Raw genomic sequence first — 14,810 nt, 5'->3', positions numbered from 1 at the left:
GAAGATCCCTGGTAATGCAATGTAACCCAAGAAGATCCCTGGTAATACTGTATAACCCAAGAAGATTCCTGGTAACACTGTATAACACAACAAGATCCCTGGTAATACTGTATAACCCAAGAAAGTCCCTGGTAATACTGTATAACCCAAGAAAATCCCTGGTAATACTGTATAACCCAAGATGATTCCTGGTAATTCTGTATAACCCAAGATGATCCCTGGTAATTCTGTATAACCCAAGATGATCCCTGGTAATACTGTATAACCCAAGATGATCCCTGGTAATACTGTATAACCCAAGATGATTCCTGGTAATTCTGTATAACCCAAGATGATTCCTGGTAATACTGTATAACCCAAGATGATCCCTGGTAATACTGTATAACCCAAGATGATCCCTGGTAATACTGTATAACCCAAGATGATTCCTGGTAATTCTGTATAACCCAAGATGATCCCTGGTAATACTGTATAACCCAAGATGATCCCTGGTAATACTGCATAACCCGATTTGGGAATCCACTTATGTGCCTTATTGGATACACCTGAATGGTTTCTTTGATAAAACATGTATCAGCCATTTGTTGAATTATTGACCATTCTACTATATTATATAAACACATAGAAAATATCCTGCATGTGATGGGACTATGTATACCTGGGTTACTCGGGCATGATATAAATAAAAATGCAATAATACTGATTGAGCATTTCTTACAAAGATAACGGCACCAATTGTAGACACCCTGAATGGTTAACGAGTTAATTTCCAATCTATATTAGGAATATGTGATTTATCTTAGCAGGCACGTCGTGGATGAGGTCTTGACAGGGTCTCTCTTGGTTTAGTGGATAAGACAGTGGAGATCTGCTGGCGGAGCTCTTTGATCTGACCTGTCTCTTCATTTAACTCCATTTGACACTGCTCTTAGAAATGGCATTTCGAATGGGAACATTTGTGATGTACCTTTCACCTTCGGTACGCCCTTATATCTGAGGGGAAGACCAAAATATGTTTAATTTAAAACTGAGTATCTGGGCTATTGGTTATTGGCTGTTGGTTAAAGCAAGAAATGTCAGGGAATGCATAAAATGAAAACCCTTGTCTGAGTAAAAGTGATTGTGTTGTTATTTGATCGTTTAGAATATATTGTAATAGGATGTATGGAACCAGTTTGATTATTGCAGAACTAAATACCAATCAGAAATAAAACCGAGGAGGAAAAGCCTGCATACAGGGGGCACTCTTCTCTTGTTTATTTAGTCTCTCTGTAAGCTCAGCCTGCAGATGCTCAGGATGTCATCCAGAGAGTCCACATTTAGCTTTGAAGGGAGAAAAGGTACAAATATATATATATATTTAGGGAGGTGAGTTTTCTTCATGTCAGCAGAGCTACAAAGCATTTCTTACATTATAAACGTCATCAGCACAGATGACTATAAATAGCCCCTATGATGAGAAACTAATGGTGCTCATACTAATCAGTGGCAAGACAGAGTATTTAAAGTGTTTGAAGTTCTGTAAAAGGATTTCAAAGGCTGTCTTTGGGAGAGATGTTCTGAAAGTGCAAACACCTTTTCTCTTGTTAAACTGTTGCATGGGGATAATTGAAATGTGCGATAACAAACGGTCAATCAACGTATGTACCTGGAAAAATTATAAATGGGTTCAGGAATGATAGAGTAATATTTGGAGAATTATTTGGGGAATGAATTGTGCTTTGTGCTGTATAGAGTCAGACTAGTTGGTACAGTACGTCTGGGAAATGAATCATTTAGACAACACTCCTATAACAATACACTATTCTCATGCAGATAGATGACACATATTTGTATTTACATTTCCATATCATTAATTATGTCCTTCAACTCAGCTGTGCACTGATTATTCACCGCCAAAGTTGGATAAAACTGGGACACCTCTGTTCAGTTCTGCAATTTAATTACAATCAAACTGCTGACTTCAAACTAACATGCTTCAAGTCCCAGCACATTCTGTGACATTTCTGCACCATCGAAAAGAGAGACAAAAAACACCTTACTGTTGTTTGCACTGGATCATTTGTAATTCTACCCTATTTTACCCACATAGGAATAATCCACATACATGTATTATGCAAGCTACCTACCCAGAGAACACAATTGTTGTCACAAAACTATCAGATAACCTTGACTCGTCTAATCACACATTTTATTTCCCGTAGATATGCTTGTTAGAGAGGTCTGCTATTCTAATTATGAAGAAGCATGCAGAACTTAAAAAGCTACAGTATTAGTTGTGAATAGTTATAAACTGGCAGATTTTAATAGAATCAAACACTCCCTGGTAATTATCTATGGCTTCACTGTAGGGGGCGTCACCTTGGGCGAGCAGAATCCACAGGATAGGGTCACTCCAGACTCAAGTGCCAGCGTGTCTCCACCCCCTCCCATGATGCAAGGTAAAAAGGCTATCTCCATTGCTGCGCCACGAAATACAGTCTCAAATAAGTTAATGACGGTTCGCTCACTCCTTCCAAGCTATAACAGATATTCCTCCTAAAATATTTTATCCTCATTCAATAGCTGCATTTGGCAACTTAATATTCCAAGGTAGGAGCTCTGAATTAAATTGGGGAGAATCTTCAGATGTTCCAAGTATTCTCCAAGTGAAAACACAGCAAGTGATTGGGTTTACAAAAGTCAGAGGACATCTAAATCAAAGAAGGCCTGTTTTTCTGACGAGGTAACCCAGACAGGCTACCCGCCGAACTGCTATCACACTGCAGGTGGCTACACTTAAGCATGTCCTCTCCGCAGGGCGAGGTTTCTCTGGATTCATCTAGCAGCAGGTTCTGGCTCTCTCCCCATGTCATTAGGTAGAAAGGTTATACCTCTGTCTGCAGTCACCTCTCTGGGAGGTGTTACAGCTCTGTTGACTATTGGATGAAGCTGGAATTAAACCCAGGGTACGCCCTAAATTGAGCCCTATTCACTATATAGTGCACTGCTTTTGACCAGGGCCGATAGGGCTCTCCAGAACTGCAAATGTGAAATGTGGTGGATAATATCGTAGAGTAGGACACACTGTAGACTTACATGGGAATCATTAAACACTTCCTAAATGCTAATTAACCAGTAGGTAATTGTGGAAAGCAGCAGCATAGCAACTACAACCGGTTCGGCAGAATTGACCCTCTGGTGACTACTTGATAGCACACTAGCCTTTAACACTTTGTCATCATCCCCAGGGTGAGAGACAAGACGGCACATCATTAGCTCAATGTCATCATGCCTTATCAGAATTCTGTGATATGCACAGTGTCTGTCTATACAGAAGATATCTACATTTTGTGATCTTTTACTGTGGTTTATATGGTATATCTTATGAACAAACACAGAGAGAGAAGCTAGTCCTCTCCACCTCCAGCACCTGCCATGCTACCTCATCATTAAAACAGCTGAAGGATCTCGACCATTTTAGCTACAAGCCATCAGTTAGTCTTAAGTGTCTGCAAAAGCCCTTTGCCAACCCAGGCATGAGAGTTACACTGTTCCTCATCCATCCACATTTATGTCCACAGGGACATGACTAAAATACACTATGTCCCACAAACCTTACAAACCCATCCTGAAGTCCCCCCAACCCTCCTCCAACTCCATTCATTTTAGCTTCATGTTGTCACACAGGATGTATAGTGCTGTAGTACCAATGATCTTGATGACATAGCGAATCTGCACAAGCTACTCTAGAGATGGTTGAGGTAAGGTCAGTATCCATGCTTTTCCCCGAGTCAGGCCAGAGCCCATGCTAACAGCTCCTCCCTGGTTCTGCTGGTGGTTTTCATGGATTCACCGTGCTCCTCTTCTGGAAGGAGCTCACCCATTGTTAATATGGCCTCCCAGGAGAATGTCCGTGCACTCAGCTCAGCAAGGAACGCTCTTCTTCGATGCCTCACTAAGCATTATCTGGCTATGATGCACACCATGCATTCAAATGGATTTATCTTCAAATGGAGCTGAACCGTTGCCTGTCCTCAGCAGTGTAAGAACAACGTGCGAGTGGGGATTAAGGGATGTCTGGAAGGTATACAGTACATCCTTCAAAAGTCAACCTTTCGTTTTCTGGAAATATTTTCTCAGATGGTGCTCAATTCTTGTCGTTTTGGAATGTCTACAGCTACATCTTCTTAAAAAATGTATTTAGCACTAGTTTCCACTAGACACAGGTTCTCGGTTTAAAGTTTGTTATCTGAACACTTGGCCTTTGCTTACACTGTGACCAATGTGTTGATAGCCTCTCCTTGAAGGGAAGCTGAACTGACAGTGAGGTAAATCTGGTGTGACCAGAGACCATAGAAGGGAGTCTTGTTAGTGCCATTGCCCTAGGACGTGAGACAGACCCAAAGGAGAGGCAAACACGGAAGGTGAAGACAGTACAGAGAAGACATTTAATGTATGCTGTTTGAAAAGCCTCTCTCTCTCCTCCTCGGCTCTCTTTCTCTTCTTGTTGAGGCAGAACTTGATGTGTCCACAGGCCAAAATAAAGTTGCACTCCAAACAGGTTCCCTGGAGCGAGTAGAGCAGAGGCCTCCACTCTATTCCACAAGGAAAATCGGACTTCCACTCAAAGACTCTGACTTGGGATTACGGGAGTACGGGAGTACGGCATGGAAATAACTTCTTCCCTTGCACTTTCCGTATTCCTTCTTTTTTCCTTCAGTGTTCCGAGTGGTTTGTTGATTTTGGGGGAACATATGCTGTTACGTACGGTGGTCCACTAGGGATTCAATGTTTTCTGTTCGTCTGGGCTTGTCATCCCAAATCTGCTGCCATCTAAGTGAAACATTCAGAGGCTCATGTAAATTCTGCCATTACTGTGTTGCATTGGTCAGCTAAAAGGGTCATGTCATCTATGGTTCACAGTTCAATGACGCTGCCGAGCTCAGTGCTATCTTGTCCTTTCCTGTCCCTATTTCTGCCTTAAGTGACATTCATACATTATATTTGGTGAACATTTTGAATGTGTACTTGAGAGGCATGCTCAGTGTTACCTAGGCCTACACAAGATTGTTTTCGTGCAGCTGTGTAAGACAAACGGCTAACCATATTTCAGTGCTAATTCATGCTAATGTTATTCTTATGAGCTAGTCATGCTAGATTAGCTTTTGTTTGTTATCGCAGGGGCATGCTTATATCCTAAATGTACAATCATTTCAGGTCAAAACAAATGTATGCTATTATCTACATGTGAGTGATTTCATATAGGCCTATGCTCAGCTCATGTGTCGTAAATTATGCATTAGCTAATGAATGATCATTTACTAGCTAATAACATATGATAATCACAGGGAGCATGATGTATGTGATATTATGTGCGTAGAATAGCAAGTGAACACTGTGCCATTCCACTAGTCTGAGACTCCCAATTCTTCATTGTTGGTCCATGTGTTCAGCTATTCATCTCTCGAATAGAGCTAGATAGAGTCAGGGAAAATGTACTGCATTTATTAAAGCTTATGGGAGTGTTACCGACTGGCATTGAACCCTGGTTTTCAGTGTTCCACTTGTCAGAATTGACTGTACATAACAATAGACTGTAAAGCTAGCTTTGCGTTGGAGGATGCTTCTTGACATCCTAGTAGCCTACAGTACCACCTCAGGTCGGCTGCCTCCTTAAAAACCCCGGAAAGTTCTCTAATCAATTCAGAGCGCATATGATATCACACCACTGGCCATTAATCAAATACTACCCTCTCCTATCTATTACAGAAATATAATGAAGTTCTGGACTGTGTCGGATTAATGGGGACAATAACTTTTTCCACATGAAGACTGTCTGTCCACCAGCTCATTTCAACTCTTTCAGGCTCCTTTTCCAATTTGAATTTCTAAGTGAATGACATCTCTATATTTAGATAGTGGCGTGTGATCCTGATCTCTAATGAACATATGATAAGACGGTCTCTGCAGTTGGTCTCTCTGGATCATTTCCTCAGAGTGTGTGGTGAGTGTACGGAGGTTGAGCCACGACTTACACACCTGTCCATCATTCAATACAAACCAGTTGTTCAAAACTAAATCAGTATTGAAATCACATTAAATCATTTAAAATAATTGTGTTTTCTGGAAAGTAGTTATTTAAGGAAAACGGACTGCAATTAATGATATCTGTAGGCCTACATTCACTTAGGTGAATTTGCCAAAGGCGAATGTTAACATTGGCCTGTGGAAACCCTTGCCTCAACGACTTGCCTCACAAATAGGAATATATTAGCCTGGTTGCTTCACAAACTTGTTTTTCAAACAGAGATCATCTGAAAATAGCGCCTAATGCATGAAAACATTTCCATAAATAAAACGTACTGTAGGCTGTGGATAATCATTACTCAAGCCAAATTAATCTGCGTGCATTCATAATCTGTACTAACTGTGACTATGCTGATGAATTCGGAAACACAGATTTGTAAGACCTTTCTGGTTATTATTGTCCATTTGTGTGTGCGCATATATAACTGTTAATTAGCAAAACACTGTCATAGTCATAAAGACGTAATGTTCCAGAGAGACTTCAATACGTACAGCATAATATCAAACTGGATGTTGTGTTGCCTGTGTGCCTCCAAATGTAGATCTATAACCCCTCCTTGTCCCTGTACTCAAGGATGGTGAGGAAACAACCTGTCAAGGTCATGTAGAGTATGAACGTGTTAGACAGAGGGATACTCTGTCACACATACACACACACACACACAGACCACACACACCGAGACCTCACACACACTCACACTAGTGGCGGTGCAACTGAATTTCATCTCTCACTTTATCCTGTCTGCTGCAGTATCCATTTTTCATATATGCTGCTTTGGCGCTATATTAGGCATCAATCAATGGGAGCCAAGGGCTGCTGTTACATGGAGAGGTCCTCTCTTAATTAAGGGCTGCAATTGAAACCATGAACCATGTATTTTATTGAAGGGCCCGCGAAGCAATCAGATAAACAAGGTGACTCATTCTTGTAATCGTTGTAATTCGTTTTGTTCAGAGGCCCTCATAGCACATATTAACCTGATCAGAGAGGAAGGATTCTCCTCTACACTTCCTGTCTCTAAAAAAGCCAATTGTGCAGAATATTGTCATGCACTTGTTCATCTCGAACCTATTTTTTCACTGTAATCCCAGGACAATGTGGTATGATCAACCAAAATGGCATTCTTAGTTACTGCGAGACAGTTTTGTGGCTGCCTTGGAATGTGCAATGTGTACGGATTGAATCCTTCAGCTTTTACTGTGGTCATGAAACGTAATTTGTGTCCATGTTGTTTATAGGAACTCGCTCCTGTAGCTCCAGAACTAACCCAAAGTGAAGTGTGTATGAGTGTGTGTGTGTTCCCATCCTGGGAATTACCTGGCGTGAAAGAAATACTTGCTAAGACCAGCTGCAAGAGTATGGAGGCCACAGTCACCGCCAACGCCAACTGCGCTGGCTCGGGCATGTCTTCAGGATGTCTCAGGAGCGCCTGCCGCAGAAGATTGTGTATGGCCAGTTACACCGTGACCGGCGGTCTGCAGGGGGGTTAGCGTTACGAGGACCAGCTGAAAACGTGGCTGAAGAAGTACAACATCAAACCCACAGACCTGGAGGACGCTGCTGCCGAACATCCCACCTGAAGGCAGCTCTGTCAGAGCAGTGTACAGAGGTGGGAGGAGGAGAGGAACACAAAGAGACAGCAAAAACAACCTTCCCCCACCAACACAGAATACACATGCCTTCCCCCACCAACACAGAATACACATGCCTTCCCCCACCAACACAGAATACACACGCCTTCCCCCACCAACACAGAATACACATGCCTTCCCCCACCAACACAGAATACACATGCCTTCCCCCACCAACACAGAATACACATGCCTTCCCCCACCAACACAGAATACACATGCCTTCCCCCACCAACACAGAATACACATGCCCCACCTGCAATAAAGCTTGTGGATCTCAGATTGGACTCTACAGCCACCAAAGACTTCACCGTTACCTCAGAAGTGGAAGTCATCATGGACAACCATAAGCAAGTAAGTGTGTGCGAACATGCCCTTGACTATCTTTGGGAACAGTTTTGCTCACAACTGGAAGGGGGCATCAGGGGCATCCCTATCAGCGTGCCCAGTGTAAGGAACAGCTGGCACAGACACCAACCAACGTCATATATTAGCCAGGTGGGTCCTCTCAATTCACCCATGAACACCGACATAAGCGTTAGATGAGCAATAGAAAACAGAGAGAAGAAACTGAAGACTTCTGCACCATTCAGTCAATTAGCTGAGGGTATAAGAGTTACCATTTGGCAACCCCTGAAGAGGAAGACAATGCCTTTTGAATAATGTACTTTGTTGTGACACTAGACAGATGCAAGTTCAGAAGCTTCAAAGCTGTGGTAACTAAATCTGAAAAAGCACTTCTTGTGATTCGCAAAGGGTCGCAACATTCAACATGTCGGTTAATGGGTTTGAGTGCTCTGCATGGTGTAATATGATCAAGTCCACTCGTCAAAGACAGATTGACACTTCACTTATTGGTTGATACCTGAAATGCAAAGATAGCCTTTTCCATGGAAACAGAAACTACGAACATGATCTGAAGAGTGCTTTGGATTTCGTTCATGTTTATTGCTCCCATTCTTTGTTCAATCTAAATTTAAGCTTGACATCGATCAGCCTTTAAACAAAACCTCTTTCAATATCAAACACTCCAACAAAAAAATTGTAAATTTTCTAGATTAATACATTCCTCCACTCAAATGTTTACCTATACATCCATTTGACACAGAGTCTGAAAGTGACAGTAAGCCTTATTATCAAACAATGCTGAGGTCAGGAGGTAAACCAGTCTAGTTGATAGTGTCACCAGTTTTTCACTGAAATACCAGCTGGACTATTAAAGGGGAACAAATACTTGTTGTGCTGGCAGTGCAACACTCTCTTTCATCTCATGTGTGGATGCTCCTCCATCTTCCTTTGGGATTTCCTGTCCACTTTAGACATTGTCCTTTGACCTCCTCTCTCTCCTATACACACTCTCTCTCTCCCAGTCTCTTTCCCTATCTCCCTCCACTCTCCCCCTCACTCTCTCTCTCTCTTTTGCTCTCATTCTCTCTCTCTGGCTCTCTCTCTGGCTCTCTCTCTCTCTCTCTCTCTCCCTCTCTCTCTCTCTCTCGCTGTCTCTCTGTCTGTCTCTCTGTCTGTCTCTCTCTCTCCCCTCCTCTCTCCACCTCACTCTCTCTCGCTCTTTTGCTCTCTCTCTCTTTCTCTGCCCATCTCTCCGTCTGTCTCTCTCGCCCCCTCTCTCCACCTCATTCTATCTCGCTCTTTTGCTCTCTCTTTCTCCCCGTCTCTCTGTCTGTCTCCCCCCCTCTCTCCACCTCATTCTATCTCGCTCTTTTGCTCTCTCTCTGGGATGGAAAGATCCTCATTATCTTTCAGTCACATTAAAGCTTATATGCGGCAGCCAGCAGAACCCCCTCGAGGTGATGAGGGGCGAAGGGCCAAGTAAAGGGTTTCATCTCTCTCAGCCTACAATGTGACTCTCAGCACACACACACACACACACACACACACACACACACACACACACACACACACACACACACACACACACACACACACACACACACACACACACACACACACACACACACACACACACACACACACACACACACACACACACACATCACATACATCATCTTGGTATTACTTGGTATTACCTGCCACATCAACTTAAAGGTACAACACCTACACCCATGCATATACGGTATTATTCAGAATCCAATGCATGAGGTTTTAAGTGTCCCCCAAGCTCACATTGAAGTTAACATACTCTTACCTTCTCTTTAATATCTTCATACCACGATACTCTCCCTATTTGTGTCCTAAATCAATCTTTCACTGTCTTTCCTCTCGCTCTCTGACACACGCACACAGGTACACACACACAGGCACACACACCTTGCCTTTCCCTGGCACAGTGGCGCTGACAAGATACATGATGAACGCAACCACAGTGATTTATAATAAGTCACTTCAGAGCGATGCCATTGCAGAAGAGGAAATTGAACAAACAGGCCATGCTATCTGTCACCAGATGACCCAGTTCAAGTTCAAGAAGCTGCCTGTCAAGTACAATTGACTGCACAAGTGATATATTAGACCTTAATGGCAGCAGAAAAAAGACTGTCTTAACGATTGCCTTTGCTGGATATGCGAAGGTCCCACTGTAGGGTGGATTGCAAAGAGGAAACAAATGATTTCCCGGTGCAGCATCTTCCCTCCAAAAACACATTCGATACACATCCAGAAACAGCACCGGGAGTTACAGTACGTGACCACTATTCAACCTGCTTCTTGATTGAAGCAAAGCCCTTTGAGAAGGAGTTTAGGTGAACATATTACTGTACTGTATTTGTAGTTTGCTCTTTGGCATTGTAGAAGAGGGTGTGCAATGAGAAGATGACAAGATGACAAGATGAAAACCCAACAGCTGCTCAGGTGTTCTAAGTGTTACTCCTTCAGAATGTATTCACAACCCTTAACTTTTTTTAAATGTATTTTTTAAAACATTTTGTTGTGTTACAAAGTGGGATTAAACTGGATTTAACTACTATTTTTGTTAACGATTTACACAAAATACTCTGTAATGTCAAGTGGATGAACACATTTCTAACAATAATAAAAAAGAAGAAGAAGAATAAAACAGTAATATCTTGATTAGATAAGTATTCTACCCCCTGAGTCAATACATGTTAGAATCACCATGGGCAACGACTACAGCTGTGAGTCTTTCTGGGTAAATCTCTAAGAGCTTTCCATACCTGGATTGTGCAACGTTTGCCCATTATTCCTGTCAAAAGTCTACAAGATCTGTCAAATTGTTTGTTGATCATTACTAGACAACCATGTTCAGGTCTTGCCAGATTTAAGTTTAAACTGTAATTTGGCCACTCAGGAATATTCACTGTCTTCTTGGTAAGCAAGTCCATGGTAGATTTGGTCTTGTGTTTTAGGTTATTGTACTGCAGAAAGGTGAATTTTTCTCCCAGTGTCTGGTGGAAAGCAGACTGAACCAGATTTTCCTCTAGGATTTTAGCTCCATTCCATTTCTTTTTTGTCCTGAAAAACTCCTGTCCTTAATGATTATGAGCATACCATAACATGATGCAGCCACCACTCTGCTTGAAAATATGGAGAGTGGAACTCAGTGATGTGTTGGATTGGATAACACTTTTCATTCCGGACAAAAACTGAATTTCTTTTCCACATTTTTTGCAAAATTACTTTAGTGCCTTCTTGCAATCAGGATTCATGTTTTGGAATATAGTTATTCTATATAGGCATACTCCTTTTCACTCTGTCAATTAGGTTAGTATTGTGGAGTAACTAAAATGTTGTTGATTCATCTTCCTATCACAACTGGTAAACACTGTAACTGTTTTGAAGGCACTTGTTGTGAAATCCCTGAGCGGTTTCCTTCCTCTCCGGCAACTGAGTTAGGAAGGGCGATTTGTATCTTTGGGTGAATTGATACACCATCCAAAGTGTAAGTTTTTGTTTTACCCCTCTACCAGTAGGTGCCCTTCTTTGCAAGGCATTTGAATAACTCCAATGTCTTTGTATATAGATGAATCTCTGTTTGAAATTCACTGCTCGACTGAAGGACCTTACTGATAATTGTATGTGTGGGGTACAGAGATGAGGTAGTCATTCAAAAATCATATCAATCACAATTATTGCACAAAGAGTGAGTCCATGCAACTTATTATGTGACTTGCCATACACATGTTTACTCCTGAACTTATTTAGGCTTGCCGTAACAAAGGGGTTGAAGACATTTCATCTTTTTGTTTGTTATTCATTTGTAAAAAAAAAAATATCTAAAAACACAATTCCACTTTGACATTATGGGGTATTGTTTGTAGGCCAGTGACCAAAACATCTCTATTTAATCCAGTTTAAATGTAGGCTGTAACACAACAAAATGTGGAAAAAGTCAAGGGGTGTGACTACTTTCTGAAGGCACTGTATGTAGTGGGACCATATCCAGGGGCATGAAAATGTGTTGACAAAAGATAAAATACCATTGGCTTTATTGTCCCCAAAGGGGATTTTTACTTGGACACACGGTGCTGCTGTGTCCAAACAACACAAATTATATAAGATGATCTCATACAAACATTTGAAGCAAATGGAAACTGTGGAGCGAAAGTCTTTTGATCAGCAGCTGTGCCACATACGATGCAGTGCTGTCTAATCATCATTAGAAAGCGGTCATGAAAGGCCTAGCAAAAAAGACTCATCATTTGTTCCCCTTACCAGATAACAACGATGAAAAATGGTTATGTCACAGGTGACATTCTCTAGCATCTGACATTTTCCGCTGGGGGTATAAGAGTTAAGGAGTTCTTTACAAGGTGACAATAACAAAGCAAAATTAAATTGATTGGCATTATCAGAAAGCATGGGGGAGCATATGTCGCAACAGATGGTCCAAAAAGTGGAACTATGGATTTTCCAATCAGAAGGGAGGATAGGGCTGTTTAACTTGGTTTAGAAAGTTCCCAAAACCCAGCACATGGTTGATTGTGAAATACACATTAACCTTTTCACTGAGTGGTGTGGAATGGAAGGCACAGATGTGTTGGGGAAATAGGAGAGCTGTGGAGGTGCATTCCGATTTGCATGCTAGTGGCCCCGGATGTGTAGTTGAAACGCCCTTTTATTTATTTTTCTCATTACACTACACCAGACCTAATCATATCCCCATGCCACAGTGAGGGCAATCTAGAGACACAATTGCAGTCATGTCAAATTGCAATCAATAGACACTGAGGCCCACCCCTGGGGTCAGTTGACTGTTTCATTAGCCAACGGGAATAAAATGCTTTAAGGATGGCCTTGTGGATTCCATTTGAATGACAACCCGTAAAATGATCACTTTTCCCGTTGACACAGCAACCCCTCTGTACGTTCGCCACGTCCTCTTTGATCCTTGCAGAGGATTTCCTTTCTGATGTGAATTTAGCATATGATGATGCCTATCTGATCTATAGTTCTTCAGTTATTACATCTGTTATATGAGTGTGATTGGTTAATGCATGTCTAAATGTTTTCATTGTTATTTCCTACCTTGAAATACTGCTGAGTCAGACAGTAAGTCAGACCTTTTATGATAGGCTTTGCTTCAGTAACTTCTCCATAAATATGAATTATTTTAAACAATGATTTGCCCAGTGAGGCTTGGTCCACCCTGAAAATAGAAATGAATGATGGATTAAAAATATTGAATCAGCATACAAGGCCCAATCGTTCAAGTGTTTACCTTGAATAGACTTACTTTGAAACGTTGAACTCACGTTGAACATTGTATTCCTAAAGCAGATAGTGCAAACAGGGCAGCAATGGTGTTAGTCCTCACACACCTGAATCAGCCTCCTTGCTCTAAAAACAGGAGAACAGTTGAAGTCGGAAGTTTACATACACTTAGATTGGAGTCCTTAAAACTTGTTTTTCAACCACTCCACAAAGTTCTTGTTAACAAAATATAGTTTTGGCAAGTCGGTTAGGACATCTACTTTGTGCATGACACAAGTCTTTTTTACAACAATTGTTTACAGACAGATTATTTCACTTATCATTCACTGTATCACAATTCCAGTGGGTCAGAAGTTTACATACACTAAGTTGACTGTGCCTTTAAACAGCTTGGAAAATTCCAGAAAATGATGTCATGGCTTTAGAAGCTTCTGATAGGCTAATTGACATCATTTGAGTCAATTGGAGGTGTACCTGTGGATGTATTTCAAGGCCTACCTTCAAACTCATTGCCTCTTTGCTTGACATCATGGGAGAGTAGACCTCCAAAAGTCTGGTTCATCCTTGGGAGCAATTTCCAAACGCCTGAAGGTACCACGTTCTGAACAAACAATAGTACGGAAGTATAACCACCATGGGACCACGCAGCTGTCATACCGCTCAGGAAGGAGACACCTTCTCTCTTCTAGAGATGAACATACTTTGGTGTGAAAAGTGCAAATCAATCCAAGAACAACAGCAAAATATCTTGTGAAGATGCTGGAGGAAACAGGTACAAAAGTATCTATATCCACAGTAAAATGAGTCCTATAACGACATAACCTGAAAGGCCGCTCAGCAATGAAGAAGCCAATGCTCCAAAACCGCCATTAAAAAAAGCCAGACTACGTTTTGCAACTGCACATGGGGACAAAGATCATACTTTTGGAGAAATGTCCTCTGATCTGATGAAACAAAAATGATATGGATATATTGAAGCAACATCTCAAGACATCAGACATCAGAAGTTAAAGCTTGGTTGCAAATGGGTCTTCCAAATGGACAATGACCCCAAGCATACTTCCAAAGTTGTGGCAAAATGGCTAAAGGACAACAAAGTCAAGGTATTGGAGTGGCCATCACAAAGCCCTGACCTCAATCCTATAGAAAATGTGTGGGCAGAACTGAGAAAGCGCGTGCGAGCAAGGAGGCCTACAAACCTGACTCAGTTACACCAGCTCTGTCAGGAGGAATGGGCCAGAATTCACCCAGCTGATTGTGGGAAGCTTGTGGAAGGCTACCCGAAACGTTTGACCGAAGTTAGACAGTTTAAAGGCAATGCTACCAAATACTAATTGAGTGTATGTAAACGTCTGACCCACTGAAATTGTGATGAAAGAAATAAAAGCTGAAGTAAGTCATTCTCTCAGCTATTATTATTCTTCAAATAAAGTGGTGATCCTAACTGACCTAAGACATGGAAT

The sequence above is a fragment of the Oncorhynchus kisutch genome, linkage group LG9 (assembly GCF_002021735.2).
Source record: "Oncorhynchus kisutch isolate 150728-3 linkage group LG9, Okis_V2, whole genome shotgun sequence".
In the NCBI taxonomy this organism is placed as follows: Eukaryota; Metazoa; Chordata; class Actinopteri; order Salmoniformes; family Salmonidae; genus Oncorhynchus; species Oncorhynchus kisutch.
The sequence above is the reverse complement of the archived record's forward strand: the minus strand, read 5'-3'. Positions refer to the sequence as shown.